This window comes from Grampus griseus (genome assembly GCF_964374135.1).
Source record: "Grampus griseus genome assembly, chromosome: 10".
Classification (NCBI taxonomy): Eukaryota; Metazoa; Chordata; class Mammalia; order Artiodactyla; family Delphinidae; genus Grampus; species Grampus griseus.
Window position 1 is genome coordinate 30,187,404 of NC_139004.1, and position 20,297 is coordinate 30,207,700.

The 20,297-nt window shown below is 37.6% G+C and overlaps 1 protein-coding gene across 3 annotated transcripts in view; it reads left to right on the forward strand.

Annotated features, from left to right (window-relative positions):
• The window catches only part of SUPT3H (SPT3 homolog, SAGA and STAGA complex component), a gene marked incomplete at its 3' end in the record, with an annotated part of 428,189 nt that overhangs the window by 343,191 nt on the left and 64,701 nt on the right, over positions 1 to 20,297 (forward strand). The gene's annotated exons all lie outside the window — the stretch shown is intronic.

Consider the following 20,297-nt stretch of genomic DNA (forward strand, 5'->3'; position numbering starts at 1 on the left):
GCTTTGAAGTAGGCTGAAAGGCAGACAGTCTTCCACATCTTCAAATGGTTTTAAAGCTTATAATCAAGGTTTGTTTTGTTTTTTTTTTAATGGAGAATTAAAGACTTTATATTTCAACAGCCTAAAGAAAGTGTGTGTGTCCATGTGTGTGTGTCCGTGTGTGTGTCTGTGTGTGTGTGTGTTTTAATTAAGTACTCATCTTGTGGCCCTTTTTAAAAAAATCTTTATTCATGTCAGTATAACTTTCTCCAAGTCCTCCTCTGTTTATAAGGAATTGGTTTGATTTTCAGAAAGTTAGGTTTGATTTATGACTAACGAACAGTAGAATTTACCATTTGTTTTTTTGTTATTTTTTTGTCTGCATTGGGTCTCAGTTGCTGCACACGGGCTTTCTCTAGTTGCAGCGAACGGGGGCTACTCTTCGTTGTGGTGTGCGGGCTTCTCATTGCGGTGGCTTCTCTTGTTGTGGAGCATGGGCTCTAGGCACACGGGCTTCATTAGTTGTGGCTCACGGGCTCTAGAGCGCAGGCTCAGTAATTGTGGCACATGGGCTTAGTTGCTCCGCGGCATGTGGGATCTTCCCGGACCAGGGCTCGAACCCGTGTCCCCTGCGTTGGCAGGCGGATTCTCAACCACTGCGCCACCAGGGAAGCCCTGTTTGGGTTTTTTTTGGACTCACATCTGCTTTAACATACTAAAGCAGAATATATATGTATAATATTACACATACATATGTACATAAAATAATATGTGTTTTTCCCTAAGAGTGGATTTTACTATTATCTGTTGATAGGAGTCATGATTTCTTCTAAATTATAACATCTCCTTTTTTCTTATGTTTCAGTTAAAGAGAATGCTTTCTTACCATTCTTTGTTTTCATTGTTATTGTTAATTGTATGCATTCTCCGTGTGACAGCAAGAATGTGTCAAAGCTTTTTATATATGTCTCTAGAAGCTTTTTGTAATGGTGACAATTATTTTTACTTCTGATTAATATCTTAAATTTGTCATATATTATAAGAACGTGATTTATCTTATTTATATTAATCATATGTTGCTGATTAAGCAATATATCCTTTTGCATGAACGGTTTTAGATTATTACAATTGAAAACAATGAAATCAATATCTCTTGTTTTATTTTTTCCTACATGACAGGTGAGGCTATTTAAAGCAATAAGCCAAAAGAGGTGAAATTTAGAAAAATATGAGATGATTGGAAGAATTTAAGAACCAACTGAAGTTGAAAGAACCAATTTATAACAAAGGATTAAAGATATCAAATCCATAGATACGAGCCAAATAATGACTAATAGGCTGAGGCAGTGGAGCAGAGAGAGAAGAAAAAGACAGAGTCGATAATATCTAGACGTAATTAAAGGGTAGCAAGGGGAAACAGGATTTTTGAGAAATAACCTAAAATGGTAACTAAAAGTAATGGATAAAATTAAATAAAGGAAAATATATCTAATGTAAGGGGAAAATCTCCTAATCATGAAGTCTGTGATGTTTCCTCAAAAGGAAGTGGTGGCAGTGGTAGCTGTTTAATTCTTCAAGTTTTTTTATTTTTAAAAAGACTGGACAGATCACTTGAGAACCATCTTGGTTGATGACGTGTGTGTGTGTGTGTGTGTGTGTGTGTGTGTGTACATGTGTATTCATTCTTCCATGTCTAACCTGATGCTCTATTACTCATGTATTATTGCTTTTATAATCTAAGATTGTAGTATATGGTCAGGAAATATACTTGAAATATTCAGAATATATATATTCAGATATAGTTTAAGCTAATTTTTGTCTAACAAACATATAACCAATATGGTTTTTAAAACTAATAATGCAATTTTAAAATGCTTAGTTTAAATAGATCTGGAAAACAGAACAAATAAGCCATGGTCTTGAAGGTTCACTTAGCTGCTACCAGAGCAGACGAGCAAAATCAACAGCAGATGAGAAAGAACTCCACCACAGAAGGACACTGAGTTTTCATCACTCCTCGGAAAGGACCCACCTTGAAAGGTCTACTCCATTACCTGGAGTTATAAGAATTTGCCCAGCCTACAGGGCCGAATATACCTATTCCATTTTATGTCATGAGTAGTAGGATGAGGCAGACACAGTTTCTTGGTATATATTACAATACTTAAATCTGCCTTTTAAAGTTAAAAATTCTCTTTAAAGTAGAATAGATTTGCAGACTGTGTATGTTAACAGTGTGAACACCCGTCCTGGATCCCTCCTACCTTCAGTGCTAAAAGGAGGTGCTCCTGATGCTGGGGAGATGCTGATGCTGAGTTCCCTGGTGCCCACTCCCTGAGATGATACTTTATGCTGCACTGGGGACACTTTGCTTCCTAGGCTTTGAGCTGCGGCTCCTGAGAGGAGGCATGTGGGCTGTGTCTATAGCAATCATAGACTGAGACTGAATTTTTATACAGAAAGGCTGAACTAACTTACCTCCAGTATAAAATTTCCTTTGTAAACTAAAATGGCCATGAATAACTAGTTTACATTTTTGAAACAGAGATTTTGTCTTTGCAGCATTTCATTCTAAATCTCAAGTGCTTGTCTAATGTATATATAAATGAGATGTCTAATTTAGAATATCTGTAACTTGATTGATATTTAGCTAATTCCCAATAATTTGAAATTGATTTGGAGAATTAAAATGACTGAACCGGTAGGTTACATGGCAGCTGAATTCCAACATCAATCAATAAGCCAAGAAAAATTTGCTTTTGGTGAGGCGTCATTCTGTCTTCTACTGTATGACTTTTGATGATCAAATTCAGGAATACAATTTATTGTATAAAGAATTGTAAGTGAGTTCTTCCCCTTGGGAATTAGTTGAAATGATAGAAGAAAGGAATAATTAAAGCCACATTAGGTGGAGGGGAGAAAAGAGTACAAACAATGCTTTGCACTGAGTAGCTGCTGGAGTAGAGAGAGAAGGGGACTCATGGCGGAAACATCAGTTTCCTGCCACTCATATGAGGACTATGGAGACACTTATAAACTACCCATCCCCACTCAACCAATTATAACTATGCTGTCTTTGGCATGTTGGTTTTAATCGATGGCTTATTTCTTTTCTGTGTTCTTATTTATTCTTAATCCTATGCAGAAGATCAGAAGAGAGTATCATACCTAGAAGATTAAAGTAATTTTCCTGACATTAAGCTCTTCATTAGATTTTTTTGCAACTGTTCCCACCCCTGTATTCCTGATCTTCCATATACACATGCTAAAGAACATTTAAAGAGACTAGTTTACCTTTTGCTTATTATTTATTTTTTCCTAAATAATTCTGAAAATCGCTTCAGTCTGTAATGTGTAGTCATTACTTTAGAGTACTTATGCAAACTGGGGGTGTCCTAAGTCATTTTGATGCTTGTCATCTTATCTTGTCCTTTTACTCATCGTAGTTGGCGTTACGTGAGGTTATATTGTGTGGTGATTAAGCCTGTTGATTCTAGAGCCAAATTGCCCAGATTCAGATCCCAGCTCTGCACCTACTAGCAAAGCAGCGTAAGGAAGTTTCTTACCCTGTCTCTGGTAGCATAGAACCTACCTCATGATAGAATCCAACGAGTACTATGAACTTGAGTGGTAAGCTCTTAATGTATTATATTAATAATAGTGGAAGTCATCATAGCACTAGTAGCTGTAGTATATTTTCTAAAAGGTTTCAGATAAGGATACAAACGGACTAAAGTAGAAACCGTTCCCCCCACCACCAACCACACAGACATACAAACACACACAGAGGCCTCACTTTGTAATGCTAGAAGAAACTAAAACTCGAATTATAATGTGATTTCTTTACAGACTTACAATTTATACCATTAAAACTTAAGTACTATTTAAAGATTATTGTTCCTGAGAATAAATTAATGTTCATTTTCACTTTTTGAATTAATCGTGGTTGAGGAACTTTCATGGATTTTTTTTTATCACCACTGTCATGTTGAAAAATAAGGTCTCGGTAACTGAGTGTACATAGTTTCCACTGGATTTTTACATACTAGCTCCTGTGAAATAGAAATCTAAGGAACAGACAGCACGGCCTCAGATTTATAAAGCTGCATCACATTCAGTTTATATGAATTTATATATTTGTGTAAGTTACCAAAAAAGGTTTTCAGAGACTGATGTGTATATCAAAGTTGGTGATAATTTTTTAAACATTAATTATTACTGGCCTCATTTTTCTCAGTTTTTCAAATTTCCTCATTTTACTGATTATGAAAGTAATGCTAGGATGTTAGAAAATTAAGAAAATATAGAAAAATAAAGGGTAAAATAAAACTTACATTAAAAAGAGCTTCAGGGCCTAAAAAAAAAGTTTAGTGAAAGCTTTAAATGATTGTCCTATCAGACAGTTAACTGGTATTTAATTGTTTTAATTGAATTTAATTATTTAACTGAAGAGTATTTTCTTGCAGCCTAAAAATTCAAATGCTTTTGGTAATGGTTTTTTTAAAAAAATTCTTATAATTATGTGGGTCTAGAAGGAAGAAGCATTTAAAAATTTTGAGAATGAAGTAGACTTTTATAGTTAGAGCATTTTGTTTTTTCTCTCAGAGAAAATACCCCCAAAGAGTAACCCAGTGGACTGTGTTGTCTATCATGAAAAAGATGGTCAGACATGTGTTTTATCTGGATCCTTGCTGTGTACAAGCAGTGGGTGGTGCCCATGGTTACCTACTCTGAAGCCCAATCCCAGCGCTCAGCGAGAAGTGCTGGAAATGGCTGATAGAAAACCAGGTCTATAATTTTGAAAGCCAGAGAAAGCAAACTGTGTACACCAAATGGGATGACATAATCCCGTGTATAATGCCTAAATATATTTTAGTTTCTCCTGAGTGATATTCACAGTAGAAAAATATCTCACCCCCCCTAAGCTTACATATTATCAGGTGTCTTTCTATTGAAGTAGAATAGCAAAACAATAAAATTTCTCATTTAAGCATGGTCATTCATCTGAATGGTACCTTAAATGCATCCCTAAAAGTGAGTGGCTTCAAAATCCGCTCAACTGTATTAAATTGTGAGACAGCTGGCTAAGACTTGAGAAAATCAGTTAAACTCAGTCTCAGAGATGCTTTGCCTTGTACCCAGTGGCACCTTGTAAGTGAATGCCGGGGCTGACCCTGGAATCCAGCCTCCTGACTCTCAGCTGACTGCTCTTCCACTGTGGCCATTTAGCTTGATGTATATATGTCTATGAGGGGTGCTAGGGATGCTCTCATATCATTGGTCCTTCAGAAGTGTTCACAATAGACAAATAAGGATCAAAATAAAAAATTTCCTTTAAGAATCCCTCACATTAAACTTTTCAAAACAAAAATGGCATAGCAGATTGCTTTGACTATTTTGATCTAGAATTTCACATTCATGAATAATTCTTATGTCTTGAGTGTATTAGATTTTGTCTGCATTTTATGTGTTCAACCTGGAAAATTAAATGTCACAAAATATTAGAGTACTTTTCAAATGTAAATACAAGTAGAAACTGGGTACGAATTCTTAAATGTTTTTTAAGAATTTTGTTTTTTACTGGAAGTAAGAATTTCTCAATAAATTTTTTGGAAGTACTAAGTCTATCGTTATAGGTTGGAACCGAGTACTTTTTCATAGTTATGGGCCACTGGTTCTCAGAAAAAAATTAACGTGGTATATTTATTATATAAGAATACCCTAAAAGTGGGCCTTCTCTAGAAAAAAATGTAAATATTGTAATTTAGTTGTTTTTAATTTTAAAATAAGGTGGGGCGGAAATTACAGTTACAAAACTTATTCTGTCAAATTATATAAAATAACAGTTTCCCTAGGTCATAAACAGTTGAGTATCAAAAATTTTATATGGTTCAACTAACACAGTGTTCAATTTAGAATTAGGGATAGAATGTTTGAAATGTGGTAATAAAAACATTAGAAGAATTTGGGAGAGAAAATCATTAGAATACGAGAAAAGTGTTGGGTGATCAAATAATAACTTATATAATATTTTTAAAGAAACTTTTCACTTGCATTGTGTTATTCTTATAACACAGCAAGATGAGTGTTGTTATCCCCACTTTGTAGATGAGAAAACGGATATTTAGAGAAAAATCAAGTAACCAGCTGAAGGTTACATTGTAAGTACCAGAGCTCTATCTGTGGACAGGAGCTAAATACTCTGTGGTTAACTGGGACCACAGGCTTCAATGAATTCTCACTAATCCTCCTCATTAAACTCCATCTTTGCAGACTGGCCTCTATGCTTAATTGTTTAAGAAATCTTATCCTGAAAATGTGAGATAGCATTTCCTAAACTACATTGCGTAGAAGACAAGTGTTGCAAGAGGTATTAAACCTCCATAAGAGAGGTGTTTCTTTATCAAATATTCCAGCAACTCTGTACATAGAAGATCCACTCTTAAAATCTCATTCAATACGAATAGTGAAGGTGTTTGAAAATCAAAGTTATGATGTAATGTTATATTCATCACAGTATCTACTTTATTTCCATATTTTATTTTATTTACACACTTCTCTTTATTTGAGAAGTTTTCATTCACAGATATAGCAGTTTTTAATAACGATCTACACAGACCTCCAATAATCTTGGCTCAAAAGAGAAATAGTAAGAATTTTTTGCTCAAAAGTTGTTTCACTAACAGTATCTAACAAGTGCTCACATTTTTAAACTGATAATGTTTAAAGGGAGTCAATATATGGATTTCTTATCCAGTATATAACTCTTCATGGTTTTCTGGAAATATTTTTAAGTATCTTAAAAACACTATAAGCTATTCAAAGATGTCATAAAGAAAATCTCAGTCACCTGAAAATCCTTCCCTGAAAAATATTTGTTTAAAGTTTCAGGGTCATGTTTATTTTGCTTTGCCTGTGGAATCCAAATTTACTGAATTCATTACTGATACTTTTTTCTGCTGTTGTAAGCACAGCATCATAATTCTGTGTTGGCATAATCGTGTTGCATTGTAAAACTGTTTAGTTAATGCTTTTTAATCATCAGGCAGAATGCAGGGAGAAGGCGAGAGAGATCTTATGTCATGTGAACTTTCTGCAGCAACACCTTAAATTGGGACAGTGAATTTGTTTACAAAGAGTTATCCAGTTCCATTTTTAAAAATTATGATGTTATTAACAGCTGGTTTGTCTCTTCAGTAAACAGGGACTATTCAAACACATTTTGCTTTTTTCTGCCTTCACTTTTATATCAGCAGTAAAGACCTCACATTCAGTTCAGCATGGGCTATACACTCTAAGGTGACGTACTCACTTGCACAGTTTTACATAGAGGATTTATTTGGGCTGCTTTAAATACCAAACAACAAAACTAACAGGCCAGAATTCCAAGACATAATTTCCTAAACAACAAAACATTTACAGGAAGTTCAATATAAAACAGAAGATGACAGAACCTTTATTTCGAGTAGCACAAAAAATTGGAAATGGACATTCTCGTCAAACATCTATGAGGCCCCTAAAAGTCCTGCAGAGAATCCTAGAATTTTCAGGAATATAATTTGAAAAGGAGACAATCAGTGTTCTCTAATGGGGGACATGAATTTGAAGTTGTTCAAGAAGGTAACATATCTCTATGCATTGTAAACGGCAGGCTGTATCATGGAGAACAGAGGAATTTGAACATGAGTACAAGGAAAGGAGTAGTTGACAACTAAGAGAAACTTTTTGAGCAAAATATTCTAAAAGGACCACATCTTGAGATTTGAATGTGTTATTATGGTTTCTAGGTTTTTGCAGTCTTCTGAGGGAATGAAGATAGAATAGAAAAATATTTTGAGTGACTCCCGAAAGGAAATTGTTTTTTCTTTAAAAAAAAAAAAAAAATCACAGGACTCTTTTAACTCACAAATTCATGAAAGCAGCAAGAAGATTAGTTGGGAGGAACTAAACTAAGCTGAGATATTTCCAAACTTAAAAATTATGCTCTGCAAATGGCAAGAAATTTTCCTTTTAAGTCTGTAAATAAGATTGTAAACACTGAGTTAGACATAAACTCAATACATTACATTGGTCAGGTTCACCTAGCAAAAATACCATTTAAATTTTTCAATTAACATTTTATATCTAAACTAGATGAATATTAGAAAAGAACACAATGGTTTTATTGGGATAGATTCTTTATTAACCATTGCCAGAAACATCTAACAGTCATAAGCATGTTTTGTTTAAGTGAAACATTTGGGTACTGTTTTATTGATGGTGTGACAAAAAGTCCCTCCAAACAGCCATGATGAGAGCCTGTTGAACTGGAGATGATTTACTTTTTGATGATTTCTTAAATAGCGTTATACACTTTAGTCACACAAATATAATCATTGAACTGTCATTTAATTTACTGATGTAGTTGCAGAGTTAATCCTACAACATAATAAGTGGATTGTTTTAAGTGGAAAGTTTACACCTTCCAAAAACGAAATTGATACCTAGCTGTTATTGTGCCCAACATATATTTAAGGCTGTATCCAAGGTAGGAAAAAAAACGCAGGAAAAAAATAATTATGCCTTGTTTTCCTGACGGGTGTTTTAATTATGATTTGATTTAAACCAAATCCCCTTGGCTCTGTATGTGCAGATCAAATATTCCACTCCCACACACCACCTCTGCATGACCCCAAGCTGTGAGAGGAGAAAATTCATAGCCCATATGTCAGTCAGATGTTAATTCTTGCCCTGGCACCTGGATAGGCTCTCCCACCTGACTGGAGTGCATTTGCAGTTCTGGGCATACACCCAAAATGCGGAGTAGGCGCTCCAGATCTGGAAATATTTTGGCTGATTAGTTGGCAGAGGTCACGAGGGCAGAGCCCAGTGTCAGTGTCTGAATTTGCCCAGGTGCATTCAAGGTGACAGTTGGGCAGCTGTGCCGCTGCTGGAAATACCAGGGAAGGAGTACCTGAGTTGCCTCTCAGGCTCCTGAAGCTCACAGCCTGGCCCACAGGTTCCTGTCGATTCCAATGCAAACACTTGTGCAGGTTTTATAGTTTCCAGGAGAGAAGTTAGAGACTATATTTCTGGCTCCGATTTAATTCTACATTCCTGATCTAACCTAAAACACCCACGCCCGTATTCTGGACTAATTAGGTAAGAGCCTAATAAGTAAATAAGTTATAGTTGACAACGTTGCTCATTGAAGCAAACTTTTGGTGTTTAAAAAAGCGGGGGAGAGGATGGTGGGGGAGAAGAGGAGAAAAAAGAGAGGAGAGGAGAGGAGGAAGAAAACCAGCCTGGCTCCACACTGTGCTTTTCTCTGAAGCCACTGTCTAAAGAAGACAGCATTAGGGATTGATCCTCATGTGGGTAAACTAACTACACTTCCGTTTTTGGTGGCAGCAGTATCTTTCACCCACACAACCAGCTCACAAATGATTAAGAGAAAAAATGAATGAGGAGGCAAGGCAAGACTGTACTGCTCCAAGTCAGTCTGTCCCCTGCAGCTGCCGAAAAACAGTGCAAAGTACCTGCCTTCCTGAGAGATGGAGACACCCTTCACATACAAAGGACAGTACTTCCTTTCTGAGTTTGGACTAGGTAATGACAGTCCATGTGGCCGAATCCTCATTGGTAAGATTGAAGTAGACATGATTTAGAAGTGGAAGGACAGTGGTGACATCCCTACGTGGCCTAAGATCCTTATAGCTCTGGTATCTCCGTTTATTAATTCAATGAACAATTTGCCAAGCGTTGTTTTAGAAATCTGTTGAAACGGGGCTATGGGATATGGAGATGAGTAGCTGGGCGTTCCAGTCTAGTGAAGGAGATGTGTATATAAGCACTGCCGTGTGGTTGGCACTGTAACTGCGGGGGGGGGGCGGACACAGTGCCTCTGGCGCAGGGGAGACCGAGATCTGCCTGAGGAAGTCAAGGAAGCTTCCTCAGATCACTGACGTTTGAACTGAGTTTATGAGACAGAGGTGAGGGAAATGAGTGAGAATTGCGAAAAACTAATTCAGGCAGAAAGAAGAGGGGGGGAAATGCAGGAAAGCAGAATGGCTGTTTGGGCCAAGGTGAGGAACCGAGGAGTCCATTGAGGGGAGGCGAAGCATCAAAGGGAGGCTGATGACAATGTGAGCGGGACTTGGAGTCACGCGGCCTTCATGACGCAGGCCAGCAGTTATCTAACCGTGCTCCGCAGAAACCCGGACTTATTTTACAGGTATTCTGCAAAATAATAAAGAGTTTTCCCTAATTAATACAGATCAATTTTTATCTCTGATAAATACTGAGTTTTCAGTAAGATGTAGTTTGGAAAATTTCTTTTTAAACAACGGATACAGTCATCAAGGAGTGATTTTAGAGTTTTTGAACAAGGGATTGATATGAACAAATTTGTATTCTAAAAAAATAACTCAGCTGATGGGATGGAGGAGGGACTGGAGTTAGGAGATATAATTGGCAGAGCGATCAGTCGGGTGGCCGCTGCAGTATTGCAGGCAAGAGGGCAGAAAAGCCTCTGTTGAGGTGGTGATGTTGAGACCAGAGAAGATGGAACGTATTCAAGTGATACTTGGCATAAAGAATAAGTAGAACAAGATCCTGAACGAAAGACGAATAGTAGATGACAAGTTGGTAATTTGGGTCAATGCATAAAACAGATAATTAGAAGTAGTCTCAAGAATAAATTCATTACTCAGATGCTTACAGAGAATTTGCATGAAGTTTAAAGATTCAACAAGAGAACTAATTTCAAGAGGACTTCCTTGGGGGAAGGGGGGAAAGCTCAATGCATAGTTCAGCTGAACCTAAAAAAGGAAACAAACACAGACATTCTAGCTTTCTGTTTGAACTTCTGGGAGTGTTTAGATATATGACCAGAAAGTCCCACAAATTATTATGCTGTTTGGATGAGCAAATTGACTTTCTAATCCATTAATGAATTTGGTCACGCATTCCTGAAAGATGACTATAAGCTAGGCAGATTTTGAAAATATTTTCATCATTAAAGCCATGCCTCCAATAGCTTTGTGCTGGTGTAAGTTCCAAAGCATCGTTTTTCTAAGCTTTGATTAGTGGCTTTCATCTCTGTGTGAACCCAGTATCTCTTCACCCCACCCCCAAAAAAAGAAACTCTAAGGGAGGTAATGGGAGCAACACTGACTCAGTCACCAGATTGTGGAGGACTGATGAAATGATATGTCATTAGCATTTTCCCCTTGTTTTAACAGAAATCCAGTCTTACGGATGGTAGTGATGCTTCCAAATGGAGAACGCGCTATGCGCAGTTCATCCTCACCCTACACTCCCTCCTCAACAACACGTCCATCTGTAAGAAGCACAGTCTCAATTTCAGACTTTCTGCCCTTCCCTGCTATGACTCCCTCCTTCAGATTTATGAAAGAAAACATTTCTTTCTGTGAAAGGTTTTTGTACACCCGCATCTGGAAGTGTTTATTTCAGTGGCATGTAAGCTATCTGTGGATTTAGTTAGCACCAGACCCCCTTTTGTGTACTCCTGACTTAAAAATTTTATAAATGATCTTATTGAATTTGCGCCAGTGTGCACGTGGTTTGGCTGATTGCTGCGTATATCCTTTACCTGCCAGTCACCTTTGATTTATGCTCCTTCTGCTAAGCTTTTACTTTCCAAAAATGGTGCCACTGAACTGTCCTCTAAATCATCTTACTGGTTAAATTACTCCAAGACGAGCTGGTATGTTTGGGGTTGCCTACAGACAGATGAATTTATGTTTTTCTGCCCTTACCCACTTCTAGTAAAGCCACTTATAGAGGAGGATTGGGCATGTTATGTCATCGATCTCTTTATTCCAAATGAATACCATCTGAAACACTGTGCCAAGACCAAAGTGACAAAGAAGTGTTCTTTAGCATCCCCTTCTGTTCTGAGACCTTCTTTTACACATAAGTCTGTGCCTTGAACGGAATCTGATGTGAGGACTTTTCATTCAGAGAAGGGGAAATAAAGTCTCTCAAACAAAATAAGTAAACTTCATCAGAAAGACTGAGACTTTGTAAAGTCTTTTGTTAACTTGTGAGTTTTATGATGTTTCCTGGAGAAAAGCAGGTGGCTTGGCAGTTATTTTAAATGTTGGCTATTTGTGGTAGTGGTTTCGAGGGGTTTCATGTTTCTGAAGAGACATCCTGAAAAGCTAATTCTTAAGAGTGTTTGACAAAATGATGCATCATTTTGAACTAATTTTCCAGGAGTTCTTTGGTCACTGAACATGCCGTTTAACTTGATCTTGCAGGTTACCAGCTATCACCACAGGGGGTAACCTTAATACTTACGGTGAATTTGCTGACTAGGAAGCCAGTACTGTGCTGACAGAGCAAAGCAATACTGATAGAATTTTTAAAATAGCTTTTAGACATGCAAATATCTCACTTAAAAAAGCTTTGCAAAGAGCTGCTCTTTTTCTGTTCCATGTGGTGATAGGGGAGTATTTTTAAATTTCATGATTGTACTTGAAATGATGTGGAAACATTTCAAATACTTGGATTACACAGATCTCAGTGTCATAGTTCACAAACTACTGGAAGCAAAGGGTAGAGCTTCTAGGCTACTTTGCTGTGGTCCCACCAAGCCTGGAGGTATTTATTCCAAAACACTCAGGAGTCTTCATTTATACTTCTAAAACTTTGGGCGGGGCTCCCTGTCTTCTGCCAAGGTGAAAGATGTCTCAGGAGTATGTCAGTCACATTTGCACAGCTTAGTCAGTCATCCTCCTGGCGTGCTTTTCAGAGACGTGGGGGACTGCGGTTGTTAGGAAATCAGCACCAGACATGCGAGCAATGTATTTCCATTAACATGTCACTTTGATTAAAAAATATACATGTGTGTATATATAGTGTTTTAGATAGGTATAATTTATATATGTATGTGTATGTATACACATACACATATATATAGTCTCATTTAAAAAGATTGTCTTGGGACTTCCCTGGTGGTGCAGTGGTTAAGATTCACCCTGCCAGTGCAGGGGACACGGGTTCGAGCCCTAGTCCGGGAAGATCTCACATGCCGCAGAGCAACTTAAGCCTGTGCACAACTACTGAGCCTGCTCTCTAGAGCCTGCGAGCCACAACTACTGAAGCCCGCGCGCCTAGAGCCTGTGCTCTGCAACAAGAGAAGGCACAGCAATGAGAAGCCCGCGCACCACAACGAAGAGTAGCCCCCGCTCGCCGCAGCTAGAGAAAGCCCACACACAGCAGCGAAGACCCAACGCAGCCAAACATAAATAAATAAATTTATTTTAAAAATATAAATAAAAAGTGTCTTCTAAGGGTGTTAAATGTATGATATCATTTAATCGTTACAACAGCCTAGAAGATAGCATGATTATTAGTATCCTAAATAAATAAATATTAAAAGATTGTTTTAAATGAACCGAAAATTTCACTGATGCTGTTTCATGGAAATCACTGTTTAACATTCTGCTGTCTTTGATGGTTAGAGTCAGATGACTTGCCTGAGCCTCAGTTTAATCATTCGTAAAATATAAGCGATTTTTAGCAAATATCAATATTTAGTAATAACACTTGAAAGCTCCTAGCACTGTGCCTAAAATATAGAACATGAAAATGCAAACACAGTGTTTTCTTTTAAAATGATTATCATCTGAACAGAACTCGAGTAGAGATGACAAGGCTAGTTTCCCAACAATGCCCTTCTGAGAACTGCAGAGGGAGGCCCAGTCTGATATGTGAGTTTGGGGTGGAGACCCACACCCACTGATTGGCTTTCTTTGTAGCCTTCAGAGAATTCCTACTGTTTTTGTGTCCAGTTTCACATGTATAAAATGGGTAATAACGTGTTCTTTATAGTTTCAGAGTACCTTGAGATTCATGACCGCTGGACTCCTTTCCTGCCCCATATTTCTGCCCTTGTGTGGGCAAACAGGCCCATGCTGAGGACCATTTTACTTCCGGTGGTGGTGGCATTACTGACCACATATGGGAAGTGAGGCTTAGATGCAGAAAGAGTATGGTAAAAAGATGAAAAGCTACAGAAATTGTGGGTTGCAAAAAGTGACTGCCAAAAGCTTTTCCAGGAATGAGAGCTTAGAGGTTGGAAGATTTAGATTGAAAGGAAAGAATCAAATGTATAGTACATTGCAAACTGATTTTAATTATGTTTCCAACTTGAGGATCAGGGAAGGACCCTTACCTAGAAAAGTTCCTACTCCTGCTTTCACTGATTCCTAAACTTCTACTAGGAGAGTCATTGACTTCTCTTAAAAATATATTTTGTATCCATGTGAAGATTTAACTTCAGATATCTAGGTGAAAGGATTCATAATTCAACAAAATTGTTTGGTGATGATACTTTAGGTTTAGTAACTAGTATGGTCTTGGTGCATTCTCTCAGTCCATTTCAGTAGGATCTTACTTAAGTTATTCAAGATAAATGAGAATTTATACTGTTTCCAAAACCCTCCTAAATATTTAGCTGTGAAATCTCTATTCCCAGGTTATTCCAGTATCTAATGCTTACACACTTTTCTTCCAACTTAAATTGAAAATTTTTCTTTATGTCTCCTTCGTGGAAAGAGAAATACTATAATATTATATGAACAAACTCTCTGAGGCCCTTTCTAATTTTGGTAGCAGTATTTCTCACACTTGCTTGGAAGAATTTTGTCACTGTCTCCACTTTAATCTCGAGACAGCTTCTGTACACCCATACTTTTAGGGGTTGGGGTCTAGAGGAGGAAACCTTTCCAGACTTGCAAAGATCTAAGCCCAGGGAGCTCCTGGTGATTCAGGGCGTGGTAGAAAGGGTCAAGTCCCATCTCTTTCTTATTTCCTTGACTCTCTCTGAAATGTTTTCTCCTTTAGAGCCAAATTCTAAACTTTGACCCACTTTCCTCCAAGATACTTTGTATTTCCCAGTCTGATCAAAACCTACTGAGGACCTATCTGCAGTAGACCAAGCGACCATGTTTTAACCATCTTGTATCTCCCTCAGTAAAGTACAATGCTTTCTGCTTAATTGGAGCTCAACATAAAAGAAGGATGTATGGATGGACAGATGGACGAAATGATGGTCTGAAGAGAGAACAACCTTCCAATGGACAAAGTCCAATCTTAATCTCCCTGATCAGTTTTAGGCCCCCTGAACTTGGTATAGCCTATAAATGTGGATACTCCACTACCTTTGATTAAACAGTTTATAGATCACCGCAGGGCAGTAAAAAGAATAATATGGTTGCTTCATTATTACTATCCAGCATTAATCATTGATACCTCTGGAATCTAAGGCAAAATAATGCCCAAGTTATCTCATCAGCAGTATCTATTTTAAAATTAATTTATTCGATGGGTAGTTATGTACCAGTCATATTGAAGAATTCTTAGGTATTGGGAAAGTATGAAGCTCAGCTCCTAGCATCATGTTGGAGCCATAATCAGAGCTAACATATACCTGTTTAATTGATTGACCTTTGCACTCTGCACCTTGATCAGCAATGAGGAACAAAGCCCCACATAACCAATAAGAAGGAATTTTGCTATCGGTCGTAAGGCTGCAAGGATTTTCTTTTAACATCACTCTTCAATCATTTTGCAGAGTGGTTTTAGGAAATTAGATAATATATATAAAACATCCAATCCTCACAGTTGTTATTTTTTATCACAGAAACTAATCTTGTTTACATAATTGTTATTTTTTTTAATTTATTTACTATTTTTGGCTGCATTGGGTCTTCGTTGCTGCGCGCGGGCTTTCTCTAGTTGTGGAGAGCGGGGGCTGCTCTTTGTTGCTGTGTGTAGGCTTCTCATTGCAGTGGCTTCTCTTTGTTGTGGAGCAGGGGCTCTAGAGCACAGGCTTGACAGCCGTGACACACAGGCCCAGTCGCTCCGTGGCATGTGGGATCCTCCCGGACCAGGGCTCAAACCCGTGTCCCCTGCATTGGCAGGCGGATTCTTAACCACTGCACCACCAGGGAAGCCCTACATAATTGTTCTTGATGGCAAGATTTATATATATATATATATATATATATATATATATATATCTATCTCCAGGAAAGCAATGCCCAATTATTGGGCTCTAGAAGTAGCCTTGTTATAGAAAATTCTTCTTTGTAGATGAAGTCAGATTTTACTGGTATGGCTATTTTATGAGCTATTAAACCGATAACATTTAAGGAGGACTAAAGTTGATAGTTAATAGGTTGGGTTTTTTTAAATAACAATTATAAATATGGAACTATACCCTGGTAGAGGTGGCATGAAACATCGCTATCCATTCAGGAAGCTTTTGGCTGAAAAATTATAGGCACCAGAAATAACCACTCAGAAAATAAGATGTGAAGAACCCAAAAATAACAGAGTTATTTGGATATTAAGATGCATCTGTTTGTTAGATGATTATGAATTCCCATAGACACAGCCTAACGTTTTTGATGAAAGTGCCTTTGTTAGTGGTATGCTCCTGTACAGTTTCAGACACATTTTTATGATACATTTTTATGCATGGCCATCAATTAGGAAAAGAGTCTAGACATCTTGTTTTCAAATTTGGAAGAACTGTTTTCTCATTGGATAACAGCTTCGCATGCTACCATGAAATATGTCAGGTTCCCACACAGACTGTAGTTGTCTGCATTCTTAGTGATGAGCTTTTCTCTCGCCCCATTAGGAAATACATTCCCAGCAGATAATCTTTTGTGCTGGAAGGCTAAAGAAAACCCCTGGACAGCTACAGTTTGAAGACGAAGCTTCACGTTTCCTCACTGGACAATTCATCTTTCTTTTTATGCCAAAGAAAAGCAGACATCCACAGGGATGCTGCGATTCTGCTTTGGGAGAAATCGAATTCTCAGGGTTGTAACAAAGGAAGAATAGCACAAAGGAGCATATGTCCTGATGTACACTGTCAGCTGGAAGGATGATGATTCTGTTCCAAAGGCAGATGGAGATAAGACTTGGGAAGGAAAAGAAATCACCCCTCCTGCATATAATTAGGAAACCCAGTTCTCTGCGCCCTCTGTCTTTTCCCTGACGGGTATGTTTGTTCGACTTTTCTCACCGGGCAGGGAAATCAGTTCCCCTGATAGGCAGGGAGGAATAAACGTCATGAGTAATTCACATATTTTGTTAGGAAGAAATCATTTTCCATTTAATTGATTCATCAGCTATAGTTTTGAATTCCTGGTAATGTGGTTAGTGCCGTGTTAGACACTGGTGAAGAGAGGAAGGAAAAAAATGAACATCTCCTGAGAGCCATCACCTAGTGCGGGAACGGGCAGGCTGAGAGCCAGTCTTCACTTCCTTCTCTGTTAACTACCAGCACCAACGCCTGGGAATAGAAAGAGAGCTTGAAGTTCAGCTGGGGGTGGGGAGGGGCAACAGTAACTCTGTAGATAAATATTACACTTTACTTCATTGATTGCAGGTGCTTTAGGAATTCAGAGGGAAACATACAGCTGGATTAATCAAGAATCTCCATCGGTGATTTTTGTGGGGTAGCAGTACTCTCCCTAAACCCTGGTGGGAAGGCCTCCTGCCTTAGACCCCACATTGTGTGGAGAACCTCCTATCACAAACACTGCTCAGGCCCCCTTCTCCATACCATGCCCTTAATCAAAAGGCAAGCGCTAATGGATGAGTAAACAAATGTGGTGTATGCATACAGTGGACTATCATTCAGCCGTGAACCTTGGAAACATGCTAAGTGAAATAAACCAGACACAAAAGGACATATCTTACATGGTTTCATTTATGTGAGATATCTAGAAAAGGCAAGTTCATAGAGACAGAAGGTAGATTAGAAGTTTCCAGGGGTGGAGGAGAGGGAGAATTATTGTTTAATGGGTACAGAGCTTTTGTTTGGAGTGATGAAAAATTTGGGGAAATAGTGGTGATAGTTGTACAATGCTGTAAATATAATTAATGCCACTGAATTATGCACTTAAAACTGGTTAAAAAGGCAATTTTTTTGTTATATCTATTTTTCACTCTCCCCACCCCCAAAAACGGCAGCCGCTGCTGAATGCCATGAAGGTCTGGATTGTGCTGCTGCCAGAGTCTAGGGGGGATGTTGCTTAAGTCAGAGTAAGAGGAGGGTTTGAGCTGCAGAAGCTTTTAATAAGAGAAAAGGCAAATTAACTCATCAAATCCTTCTTCTCTTCATGTTCTAGTTCAAGATTCAGTATATACTCATAAATTAAAACAGTATCCACAGTGGTTGCGTGTGTTGGCTGAAAAACAGTATGACTCATGTTACTCTTAAATTCGTTGTTATATTTGTAGGTCTAGATAATAAGTGCATGAAGTTTAGTAGTCATTCTTTATACTGGCAACTAGATGGGCATTAAACATTCACATTGCAAATATATTTATCTTAATAACAATATATAATGATTCCATTAAATTTTCAAAAAATTAAAACAGAAATTTTAATTTTATTTAAATAATTTAAAAACATATCAAGGGCAAGGCCATCACAATGGTATTAACACAGCTAGGAAAGGAAAAAGGTATACATGACAGAATTTTGGAAAAATGCCCATAGTATTTTTTTATGCTTTGCGCAATGCATAGTCTTTTGAATTTGTTACTGGAAGTTGTGGTCACGACTCTGCAAGTAACAGTGACATTCTTTGGAACAATTTGAAGGTTACTTATGATATTTTCTGGATCTACCCAAAGAAAGAACATCTTGATGAAATAGATATCAAATTTGACCTCGCAATCACCGTCAAACACATGGTGGGAATGCTGACTAAAAACAGTTAAAATGATTCTATTTAATGATCGAATGGTAATGAGAAGATACAAGATGCACCAAAAAGAGAATGACAGAAGTTTCTCAAATCAAGAATAAACCAAGGTCTTTGGAGGAAAAAGAAATCCATTTTAAATTGTGCTATCCACAAGTTACTTGGTATGAACTATTGATTATTGTGAATAATGGTAACAAAGCTTACCAAAAAATTATATCTAAGTTTGGCTAATTCACTTATAAAAGAAGTTAACTTTTTTTTAATTTAAAAGAAAATAGTTTTCTAAATCAAAGGTAAATTCAAACAAGGAAATGAAAATATTTGCCTAATTATGAAGGAGAATTTTCACAAACAAATAATCTTACAATTAATTTCTGTAGAAAATATTTTCTGTTTATTATAGATCAAAGTGTATTATTCTAAGAAAATCATTTCAATGAATCTCTTATCACTTTATTTGTTTTGTTGTTATTTCTGGAAAAGTTACTTAAATTCTATGGGGTGAGTAAGGGGATAGGCATCGTTTGAAAAAGTTTATCATTTAATTTGGAGAACAATATTAATTTTGAAGTATAAACTATATGAAATAAACAGTTGTTTCCAGCAGAATATGTGGTGGAGAAGCTTTGGAAGATAACCAGATTGGGAAAGGGGTAGAGGCACGTAAGAATGAGAAGCTAATGCGAAAGGTTGGGAAACAGGGGAGGTGGGAATTCAGTGAGGCCTTCACAGCCCTAGGATTCAGAGTCTGAGGGAAAAGAGGCAGGAAGGAGAAGGAAGAGGCAGAGAGATTCTGCACATAGGGGAGAGATGAGCCATGGCTCCAGGCACTCAGAAGACAGGGAGGAAACAGGCCCAACTGCAGCAAAGGATCTGAGGTCACAGTGGAGGGAAGTGTAGCCTGTGGCCCAGAAATCCCAGTAGCAGTTTTCTTTTTCCTATAAAACATTTTAAGACCTCTGGTATGTATCGCCCAAATGCATTCTAAAAGGGCTATGCCAGTTTACTCTCCCACCAGCAGTTTGTGAGAGTTCAAATTTCGCTGTGTTCATGCCAGTATTATTATAAGTTTTAAACTTCATTAAAAGTTTAATAATTTGGTAGTCTGCCAACATTTCTAAAATGTAGCATGACACTAAAACTAAAACCATCCCTGTCTGTAAAATGTTCCTTGGAGAATCACAGTGCACACTGCCTATGGTATGGGGGGAAGAACCCTCGCCCCCCAGCCATGAGGACAAGTCCACGAGCGTCTCTCTCCATCTGTAATGTGAGTCATAATATAGGTCCTGCTGAGTCCCAGAGTGGTTAAGAAGATTAAAGGACATGATAAAAGTGAATATTTGTAAATAGTAAAATGCTAGATAAATGTAAATTTTAAGATAATTGGTATATATTGTATTAGCATAGCATATGGTAAAACTTAACCTGAGTACCTACTTTATAGGATTGTGTGAGACATAAATAAAGATACATCACTTCTGACCCCAATTTTTAAAATCCAAGTTTGAAGTGGGGGATGGACTAAATAGGCAATCCTAAAGTTCATATAGAAAATCAAATAGGTAAGAATAG